This window comes from Lolium rigidum, chromosome 4 (genome assembly GCF_022539505.1).
Source record: "Lolium rigidum isolate FL_2022 chromosome 4, APGP_CSIRO_Lrig_0.1, whole genome shotgun sequence".
In the NCBI taxonomy this organism is placed as follows: domain Eukaryota; kingdom Viridiplantae; phylum Streptophyta; class Magnoliopsida; order Poales; family Poaceae; genus Lolium; species Lolium rigidum.
Window position 1 is genome coordinate 268,673,557 of NC_061511.1, and position 12,021 is coordinate 268,685,577.

The 12,021-nt window shown below is 42.0% G+C and overlaps 1 pseudogene; it reads left to right on the plus strand.

Annotated features, from left to right (window-relative positions):
* Positions 1–7,855: 7,855 nt before the first annotated feature.
* LOC124650760 lies at positions 7,856–7,956 on the plus strand (annotated as a pseudogene).
* Positions 7,957–12,021: the final 4,065 nt, after the last annotated feature.

Sequence of the window (12,021 nt, forward strand, 5' to 3'; positions counted from 1 at the left end):
AATGAACTGAGTTTCGACAATCTTTTTCGAAACGGGAACTATGTTTCGACAGTCAGTTATACTGTATTATTACTGTAGAACAAACTGGAATCCGTTCAGAAAAAAAGAAGCGAATGTACTCATTTCCTGCCCATTATGAGAGGTCTGCTCATGGCCACCGTTCCACCTGTACTATCGTTTTGGTTGTGCCAAACTAGGTTGCAGCATTTAGACAGAACTAATTAAGAGCCTTTTGGAAAATGTAACCTTAAGTGATCTTAAATTTTATTTTTGAAAGAAATGAAAACTTGCGTTAATTTCATTTGAGAAGAAGTTAGAGTGCATAGCCTCGCGACTCGCACCATCGAGCTCAGGAAACTGTACGCTCGCTGTGAGCGGAAAATGATTCAGAAGCGGCAATGTGGAAGGCCACCAATCTGCAGGCCGATCCACACCTTCCGCCAGACGGTGCCAATCGTGTAAAAGCAATATCTTCGATTTGACTTAGGCTGGTTATAGTGGGAGTAACTTAGACTAGTAACATATGACATGTTACTAGTCTATGTTACTACTTTCACAATAGGTAGTAACTTATATGTGGTGTCATGCATTGTATCATTTATTATGTTGTAGACTCATCATGCCTTGAGGTGTGTGATGTTATGGTAACATAGCTAGTTACCACCTTACTCTTTTTCTTCATTTATTAGCATGCCATGTCACCAAAATGTCTTAAGATGTGTGATGTTACTAGCTATGTTACTCCCACTATGAGCAGTCTTATATATAAAGGCCTCATTCTATACTAGTAGGTGGTGAAAAGCCAACACTGATTCAGACACTTTTACGCGCCATCGATCAGTGTATTGGACAAGTACTGGTAGATGGTATTGACATATGCACCATTAAACTGCATGGCCTACAAATAAGACTAAGCATCATTGGCGCTCTGCATGAATATAGTGACGTCCGCATCAGTGGTATGCATGTGGAGGCGGCAGCACAGATGAAGTTCAGAGTCTTACATCTCAGGGTGAAAACCCAAGGTCTGGCCTTAACTGGTTGTGCCTGTCAATAACCTTGTTGGAGACATTGTTTTGAGTGTGGGGACTATCTTCAGGGTGAAAACCTAAGACCTTTGGTCGGGCTACGACGGCGCTGATGCACTGTTCCCTTCTTGGAGGCGTCGCTTTTGGAGAGTTTGTATTTCAGGTGTTGTCACGGTGATGGTTGTATTGCTGTTACTAGGTTTGAAATGTTGTAGCGGGACTTTTATTTCTTAGTTTTCTTTACTCTTTTTTGGCTGTGTGCATCCGTTCTACCACTAGGATGGTGCGTTGTTGCAGAGGTTGGATGTAATTGGTATCTTTTGATATGAATATATTCCCTTTATCGAAAAAAATGAATATAGTGACAGAGAAAATTTGGCAGAATTGAATTGAGTTATTTCAAAAATCTATTATACTACCTTTCTTTTTGACATGAAACACTCGTATTTTACTAAGATACATCATAATTGTTGATCATCAGACGGGTTATAAAATTATGGAAGCTCGTCGTCTACATAATATGGTCCCATGAACTACCCTACACCCAAAGCCATATATATACTCGCTGCGACGTTCAATAATAGATCGTAACATATTACGCCAATCTCATGCTCATTCAGAACCCATTTACAGTTCCGCACTCTGCCGCACTTCCTCAACCCGTGCGGGAATTGAAAAGCGGGAGTTGGCTTGAGCACATATAGAACTAGAATAACTAGACTCTTATATACGTTAGCCAAGAATCGTACATGCAGTCTGTTACTTTGCATCTTCATCATGCAAGCTGCATGTGCCGATTGATTGAGGATATGAGTTACTAACTTACTATATGTATGACTTTTGGAGCTGTATGATTGTCCTTCCGCATCGAAAATTCAATTCGGCTCCCGGGTGCGTATGATCCCTCTATAAAAAAAAATCATATTTTGAGGTGTTGAAAATTTTTGATAAAATTTTCTACATGTACATCTCCATAATATATATGTGTGCGTCAAGTTTCACGAAAAAATAATATTTTTTGTGATCTATGTAAAAAAGAGAAAATTTATCTTGTGAAAAATATTATTTTTGAGGATTTTTACAGTACCTGGTACTCCAAAACTACTACCAGGCCGATCTGACCATCCGTGATGTACAGTCTAATTAATTGTTTTGAGAGTGCTAAATAGGCAATTTGCACAAATTGTGTTGTTGGGGAAGCGCTAGATTTTAGTTTTCGTGAGTGGTACCAAGATCTTGTTGAGTTGGACGTTGTTGTTTATAGTTCATCTTTAATTTGTTTCAGTTTAAACCATATTCGGATCTATTACTATGTATAATTTGTGCACCAAGATCAGATGTCACATGCACATAACAAGGAAATCCATAGCAGATCCACAAGTGAAAAAGTTGAAATATCTAGCACATAGCAATTTCTTCTATGGAATGTTGTATATCTTTGTCCAAGGCAGCACGGAACGTTCACCGGTAGAGGTGACACGATGACATGTGTCTTGCTAGCTGCTTGCAGTCACGGGTGGATGTAGCGTCGTCCCTATCGCCCGATGCTTGCCCAGGCTTTGGTCGCGCTCGCTTCCTGCGTGAAGTTGAGTTTACCGAGAAAAGCCAAGAACACGAGGAGCAAAAATCATCGAGTTGTTGGGCCTTGCCCGGGCTATTGGGATTTGCCTGGGGCAGGAGGACAAGCAGCTTGGTCATCCCACCTCACGCGCGAAGGAAACATACCAGCAATAAACGACACAGCGACTAAGTGAATTCAACCTTTCAACGCTTCGATTGGAAGCAGAGCTTCCTAGCAAGATTAGCATTTAAATGGTTTGTTAACTTGCAAATATTGGAATGTGTAATGAACTTGTGAACATAGGAATATGTTGTGAACGTGTAATGTATTTTATCGGTGTTTCCGTGTTAAAACTATTGAGAAAACACGATTAGCTCCAAATAATGCTTATATTTGACTAGGAAGAAGTGACCTGCCCAGGCTTCGAAAAAATATTAGGTCCATCTCTGCTTGCAATGGGTTTGACTCGGAAGACCCGTTGGCGATGATGATTCTGGATCTAGTAATGGTGAAGGTCGGTGTCTCATCCAACGTAAGTCTAGGTGGCGTTGAAGTTTGGCGGCGGTCGCTGGTTTCGGCGATGTGTAGAAAACCCTAGGATAGTTTTGCATTTTTTATCCCTTCGGATTCTATCTGCAACATTTTATGTACAACTATTTTCTCCTGATAGTTCTTTTTGTTTCCAAGTTGATTTGTTCCTGTTACTTGACTTTTTATTAATAAAATATGTGGTTGCTCTCAAAAGCTGGTTCCAGCACACATTGTTGCCCCCACAGTTGGTGGGGGACAGTTCTTTGCGCAGCTATTGTACATCTCGTGTACAATGTATATTTCTATGCATAGCAATGTCGTACAATACATGTAAAAAATATGGATGTGCATATAAATTGTGAAAAACATTTGTTACTTTCATGTTTTCTTCCACTATGTACTTCACTGCCATTGGCTAATAAATACAATGTTACATACTTGCACGAAAATATACCATGCTATTATTATTGAGAAGAAACACAAGAACCGTGAACAAAATCGAACTCAGATCATAGCCTTTCAAAATATTCCAACTTTGATTGTAAACTTTATGTGGTTCATTTCACACCTTTGTAACATAGTTGTGGAATAACAAGCTGAATTAACACCGGTATGGAGGCGGGTACCCTAGATCTCTTTTTGAATCCCCCCCCCTTCTCCCTTGGGGCCACAACTGATTCTCAAGTACTTAGCTTTTGGTGCGCGCGTGGTAGGCGGCTCGTCGGTGGTGAAGGCGGCGCTTAGTAGGCACGACGGCAGACAGTGCTAGGTATTGGTCGTTGGGAGGTGTGCATGGGGCGGATAACCCTTGGTTGATTTGGATCCAAGCTAAAGAACCTGATGGTTTTTTGGGTGAACCATCTGGCCTACTAGGCTCTATTTTAGGTTAGATTAATCTAACAATTGGTTAAAGGGGAACACATCCCAATTTCAGACCAACATCAGATCACCCCAAAGGAGCACAGGACATTACATTGCTGAATACTCGATCGTACAGAAGAATTGTCTAAATCCCAGTGAAGAAAACAAATAGGACATGTATGCATTAATTAATCGTCGCACTTACATAAGATGGATGCACATTACACACTGGTGCATAAACAGACGATGTATTTGTGATCACGACGCAGGTTCGATCTTCAGCAGTAGCAGGAGTATCAGATCAACCTATATCCACCTCCCTCTTAGGAGCCTGCTGATAAACCAGCAGCCGAAGCCCGTTCCAGCGAAACCTGCGATCTCCAGGACGAGCGCGACGACACCATGGGTACTCCTTTCAAAACAGGAGCCGAAGCGTAACAAGGTGAGGGTCAGGGAGGCTATGAGTAGCAGGAAAGACACAAGGGCCACTTGGTAGATGAACACGCGAATGCCCCGCGTGTCTGGCTGCGGCGTCACGACGCCGTCGAGGAGGTGGCCGTGGTCGGGACCAGGAGGGTTCCCGACGGCGGCCATGGCGATCGGTCGGCGTGAAGCTAGATGGTGTGTTTGGGTTTGGAAAGATACGTAGCCCTATACAACATAGATTTCGTCTTTAATCATGTTAGCTTGAGGCCTAGCCATAGCCAGGCGGCCGACGCGGACTGTTACCGTGTTACGGCCGGAAATCACGTTTGGGCTGTTGGGTAGGTAGCTTGCTTCCTAACGTCGGCTCGCAAGGCCGGAGTTAATCGCTACTGTAAATACATCTCTATAGGCCCTGTCTCCGCACATACGCACGATGCAATCTGGCCCTGTCTCGGCCCACGACACCTATTTATCTTCTGCGCATTGCACCACTGGTCTAAGAGCATCTCTTGCGGACACCGTGAATCCGCACAAACTGCAAAAAAAAAAGGTTCGCGGGGTCAGCATACTTGGCCTCACGGCCTGCACAAAAGCAGATTTTCAGGGCAAACCGTACGTTATCTGCATCTTGAACAAGGCGTTGGCGCGAGGAAAATTTCAGCCCAACTACCACCGTACGATCTTTGTAGTCACCGGAAATCCAACCAAATTTCTCTAGAGTTGCCAGAATCGGAACGGGCGAACGTCCACTATACCTCGTCCCCACTGATGCGGAAGAGCTCACATAGGCTAGGCGGGCACGAGACAGCGGCGGGCGGAAGGCAGGGCGGGCCAGCTCGCGCGTGGCTGGCGGCGGCTCATGGGGCGGGACTAGCGGGCGGAAATTGTGGGACCTCGCGGACGGACATGTGGGCGGATGGAGGGAGGGCTCTAGCGCTGGGCGGGCGGAGCGGGTTGCCAGAGTGAGCATTAAATGATTGCCAGAGTAACTTCAAGCGAGAGCATCATCCATATTTGATAGAACCTAGCATCCGGTTATTATGTATTCTGATCTGCTATAGTCCGTAACTGCTGACAAACTCCTGTGATTTCTTTTGATGTCCAGCTCTTTGGCAATTTCTTTGCCATTTCTCCTACTTTGTAGGGAGAGAATCTACACTACTTAAAAAGGAGGAACATGTTCCCTATTCTGCCACTACAATAATCCTTTCGTCGTTCCTTCGTCCAGCTTCTTTTCACCCCCGCACGCGTTCAGCTGGGCCAAGTGCCCAGGCCCAACTTCTCCTTCCTCTTGCCTGAGATATCGCGTCGCCCGCCCGTGCCTGTCGTCACCCTGCGCCGCCGCCCTGGCCAGCAGGGGCCTCCCTTCTTTATGCGCGACGTTGCACATTTCCTCCCATCTGGGCTCTTCTGAGATCCAGTCGATGGAATCGACGCAGCAGAAGAACCACTGGGTGCGACGATGGCCTCCGCTTCCTCCTTGTGCCACGGTTCGGGCTGCGCTCGGCCGAGACGGCACCGGATTGTTGGCCGTCATCAGCGTACCACACGTCGTCGTTGGCGACCAAAGAGTGACGGATCTAGCAGGTGGGGCTCAGATCATGATCTCTTCGACCAGATCTGCTGTGTTGGTAGATTCAGCGAGGATGAGGTGATTATTTGTCTGCTCGAATTAGACGGTTCTGAGATTGATGTACTAACATCGTACTTTCTTGTGGTGTTAGCTACTGCCACTTCATGGTGAGGATAGCAACGAAGTAAACTCTTTTCATGAATAAATCTGAAAGTTGTTCTACTGATCAGGTGTGGAATCCTAAATTCGTTTGAGCTTTCAGCAAATTTGACATCGGGACATGGAATTGGTGAATACGTTACTGGATGGTATCCAGCTCCATGTCTCAAGATCTGTGATTTTGTCTACTCCAAGGTACCAAATAGTATTTCCTTGCTCTTTCTTACGGCGTTCTCCTTCAAGGTACCAACTCTGTCCAACTTTGAATGCTAGGAAAAATACCCTTTTTGCCAACTTTATTAGTGATGTTTCAAACAAATCGTTCAAAACCATATTTTTGTAAGCAGGTCAAAAAATTCACTAGATAATAGTGATCTCTGAATCGAGAATAGTGATTGATAGCCCCTTTGATTTGTAGACCCATATATCTTCATCTCTTATTGTATAAAACCTCTTATGGTATCCAAATGTTTTGGATACAATGGGGATACTGCTGCATGTAATAAGATCATGCTATCATCTATCCACCTAAATAAAATAGGTTCTCTACATAGTTGCACGTTTTGCTGGTAGGACAAAAGATCATCCACTTATAGGCTTATAGTAAATACTGTAGTAAAGACTGTTGCATAGCCATACACTTTTCTTAATTCTGATTTGATAGTAAATATGCATGAAAGGTGACTTGTATTTGGTAATACGTTTGTGTCTCGATCGAACAAGAGAGAAAATTGCCAAGATTACAACTGCTGGGTCACGCTACATACCTACTGTTTCGATCACATATATATGCAGTCAGTAACCTCGTGCAGTATTAGCTTCAATTCACGTCCTTTCATTTATTCTTCTTTTTTCTATTGCTCCGCAGAAGAATAAACGAATCCACTATATTTTGTTTGTTGCATTCACCACATTACATATCAGGTGCTAATGGGTTCTACGTGTTCTAAAAAGGGGCAGTTGCTTTGGTTTAGGTCATTTACTTGGAGTGCCAGTAGATGCAAATCAAAAATAGTACACAAGTCTGCTTCTTTTCCTAACTGCTGTTGTAGTATGGTTAGATACCCGTGCTTGTGTATATGAGAGTTTGTGTATTTGATGAATTCTCATCTAGATTAAAATCGATGGAACCATGAAAATGATCACAAGGATGCAACAACATTATTTGACATAGAAAATATTACATGGAAGTTCAGGAATACATATGCTAAAGTTTCTTGTGTTTTTATTTGCAGTGTGAACTGATATTGGGGACTTCAAAGCTTGCAATTATGCCCTATATATGTACATGGACAAGACCTCCAATTCGTGACCTCCAACCAATTCAGTAAGTTGCACACTCACATATCCTTGCGGAGGTAAAGGTGCATGTGATTGTAAGTTTGTTTGAACTATCAAAGGGGTCAGGGGTTAGATGTCTGCAATGATATATCTGTTTGCCCAGTTGAAAATAACTTAAAATCTGTAACTGAAATACCTGACAATTTAGTGTTAACATAATTTTGGGGAATGGTTACCATCATTTTTAAAATTATTATTCTTTCATTTATCCACAGGTGAGCTATGTCAGAAATGAATATGAGTGAGGAGTGTTAGATGGGCTGAAGAATTATCTATTGGCTGATTTAGCATTCGTTTACTGATGTACAACATGGGTAAACTAATCAACTTACTTCTCTTATAAATAACAGTGTATCAACATTCTTTGCCAGGAAGTCGAGTTGTGTTTTCCTATAAATATGGACAAAGAGTAATGTTGATGGAATTTAGGTGAGTTATGTGAGTCGTACATGTTCAGAAATTACTATCACACATGCATTCTTGGAAATGAGAACCAGTCAAAATATATTTCTGAACTACCGGTTTTATCACTTTCTAATGAGCACTTTCATTGGGAAACTCAAAACTGCATATCATCTTATTTTCAGATGTCCTACAGCTGTCTGCATTTAGTCTGTGATAGGGGAGTTGCTAGATTGGCCGTCCCATCCTTCTTCAATTCAGTAACTTCGTGCCTAGGTGCGTCACGGCAAAACTGAATTGTTTTTTCTCTGTTGTGGAGTTGATGTTGGTTGGTGGTCTCTTTGGACCATCAGAAATGCCTCTTGGTTTTTGAAAAGAAAATGGTGAGAAACCCAACTGACAGTCATGATTGTCCTCTTGACCTCCGCGATGATCTGACCAAGTTTACATCACATGCTTTGGACCGAACTAAATTATGAATACAATTCTTTTTACAACAGCTGATCCTGTCCTGAAAATGTTGGCAGTTCCATGGGGTTTGACTTCAAAGACACCAGCTGATGTATGCTGTCTCACCAGCTGTAGACTCCTGCTATCCCGAGCACACAAGTTTGTAGACTGCTGCTATCCCGAGCACACAAGTTTGGAACTAGACCTCAACGATACTGCACAACTCAAAATCTCCATGTGCATGACATGAAGTTCGTATTGTTTTGTTCATACATCTTTATAGCTTCACATCTAAGTTCAAAACCTCTTCTTTTGTTGCCTCTATTTAATTGTTTTCAAATAAAATTATATGTGTTATATTGTTATCAATGTCACTCATATGGCCTTGAGAAAATAAATAAAATACTAGACTGCAATAATGATTGATTATTTACTTCTAGACATCCTTTATGTGGCATTCAAAGACATTTTCATTTATCATATAAGAGGGATTGAGGCCTGGTTAGAAACCAATTGCGTTTTTGTAGTCGGTCTGTTTGAAATGGATAATGGACCAACCACTGATATGCTAAATATTAGTGGCTTAGTTAACATTTCTTTATTTTTTAAATAGGTCTGATACACCAAAAAAAAAATTTAGTGGCATATGTATTCCAGTATAATCTACACTACTTAAAAAGGAGGAACATGTTCCCTATTCTGCCTCACCCACCACTACGTCAAACTTTGGTCGTCCTCGTAAAAAGCCTTTGTAATTTTTTTAACTACCTAAGCATGGGGCTAATCGATGCTTCAGGAAATCATTGCTATATTTGCCCCTTTTGTTTTGCCAAATGTTACATATCATGCCCTATGTTTTGCCCCTTTTGTTTCTGATGAATTGTTGGTAGAAAAATGTAAAACCCGGAAATACAACTATGCTTCAACAATTCGTTGTACTATACAAATACAACCCCTAAGCATGAAGTGCGAGTATAAATTTTTGGGTTCCCCCTTTCTTGCATGGTCACTAGGTATTTGTTTTTTTAGCAGGTACTTAATAATCTAGATATTTGTTATTTTACTTGTTTAATCTGTCAACCCTATATAGATGAAAAAGCTGCTTATGGACTTTCGTTTGCAGCTGGTTATGTTAGTGGCACTAGCAATCACCTTGGTATTTGTAATATGCATAAGCAGTCTAGGATGGTGTTTTGTTTGCTGATAGTTGCATCAGCACTGACTGTTTAACTGTGTTTGTCTACACTTATTTATCCTTTTTCTAACACCAAAGTCAAGCTGCTTATGGATATATTATATCAAGGCAAGAAGATCTTAAAGATTTAGAAGTTCTGAAAATGTGTGTGTTCATGCAGAATTGGCCTTTTTCCATTATTACAAACCTTCTCACTTATTATTCTTACCTGCCAATATTATTTTCTCTGTGGTGCCAATTAGTATTGTGCATCCTAACTTCTTATACTGATCTACTAAATGACACCTTCTCTGTGGTGCATATATTTTATTTGGTTGACCCATATGCACTTATAACTATATAAAACTAATTTTGACACTTCTGACACAGTTGCCCTTATTTAAAACATTAATTTTGATTGATAATTATGCCCACTAAAGATTGTATATGCATTTATCTTGCTGTAGCTCTAGATGGACCAAGACATCAACAATTTAGATGACATGACAGGCTTGATAAAAGGCGAGAAACGAAGCAATATATACATTGGTCTGTCATTTATTTTCCTCATTCAAATGCCAGTGCATTTGCATAGCTCTCTTATGTGTGTTGTTTGTGTCAGCTGCAAAGCTTGCATCAAGAAGTGAATAAACTCAGTGTGCATAAACTCTATGGTTGGTTTTCCTTTTGGTAAATAACTCTGCGAATTATTTTTTTTGTGTGTTGCTCCAATACGACCCAACTGATCATTTTTCGGTGCACTATCTTATAGTTCGGTTATTCCAGTATAACAATTCACTTGGAACCACGTAGAGGCACACCAATGTTTCTTGCTATTGCTTTGGTGTTATCGTGTTATATATTATGTTATCCATGATTTGTTTCAACTTTTTATAGTGAGTTGTAAATTATATATGTACATTGAGATATAAAATTTGAAGACCCGTGGCAACGCACGGGCATTTGTACTAGTGAAAAGTTAAATGATAATGAGTATTTAACTAGACCTATTACTGTTGAAAGAAGTTAAAAATGCTTTATTTTCTATGGATGAGCACCTGGGCCTGACGAGATCCCTACAGAGTTTTATCAATACTGTTGGGAAGTGGTTAAACATATTGTTATGCGGTTGTTTGATTTTTTTTTATGTGGGTCAGTTGGATGTACATCGGCTGAACTACGGTATAATAACCCTGTTACCTAAAATGACTGATGCTAATAAAATACAACAGATTGTACTTGTACTTGTAATAGACTGCTACACAAATCATAAAGTGTTGGATACTTGGATAAACCATCCAGTTGTATAGATGACGTATGACATGATAGCATAAATGATTAAGCAAGTTAGAACAATTTACATCATACTATAGTAAATCATACATACAAAATGCAGTTCCGATTTGATTGATACGATACAATCACGATGCATTTGGTATTTAGAAATCTCTTGTAGAACAGCATGAACAACCCTATATGGTTCACCTCATATGGCACAATAAAATATTTGAATGTTATGAGATACAAAAGACAATAGACGGATTAAATGTGACCGGTTCATGCATATTACAAAAGGTCCGGCCTGGATGTTAGAACTAATCTTGTCATATGTATCTGCATATTAATTTTCGTTTTCCATGTAGTTAGGTGTAGTCATGTAGTCAGTTTTATACCGGCAAGATGTACGTGCGACACGTACGTAAACACGAGTCGGCGGCGGAGAGCGTGCAGGGTGAGATGCTAGTGCGGTGTGAGATGCACGCACATGCGAGATGCCAATTGTTGTGTGAATCAGCAGCACGGGACCTGGAGCCAACGACTGGATATGTGGTCATCTAGATGAGTTAGATGCTAAAATTTGCTAAATGTACATCACATAAGTTCGAGGGGGCCATATAGCTAAAATTTGCTAAATTTAGGGGCAAATCTACAAATTTTAAAGGATATTTTCAGGAAAAATATAATCATAGGGGGGGCCATGGCCCCAGCCTCCCCCCCCCCCCACCCACCACTGGCTCCGTCCCTGGTTGCATGCAACATGCACACCCAAGTTGTTAGAGCATTTCCACTCGTCCCCCCGATGAGGCCCCCAGCGAGCCTTTTTTCCATCCGGACGGCGTAATTCGGCCCAGTCGCGCCCCCGGTTTCTCGTTTTTGTCCGGATTTGGGCCTAAATTCATCCGGCGATCCCACGCCATCCACGGCCCCCCGGGGAGCGCTCGGGGACTCCAGACGAAACGAAAGCGCGGGAAATACCGAGGAAACTTCCCGCGCGTCTGGTGGCCCCAACTTGTCGGCGAGAGAAACCGATCGTCGTCCTCATCGCATCGTCTTCCGCGCGCTGTAAAAGCCTGCCGCCGGTCTGCATTCGCCGGCCACGCGGCGAGTTAATGTCGTCGTCTTCCGCGCACGCATCGTCTTCCGCGCGCACTAAAGGCTGCCGCCGGTCAGCTCGCCGCGGACGCGTCGCATTCCACGCGCCATTCAATCCCCCGCGCCAGCCGCGCCTATATAT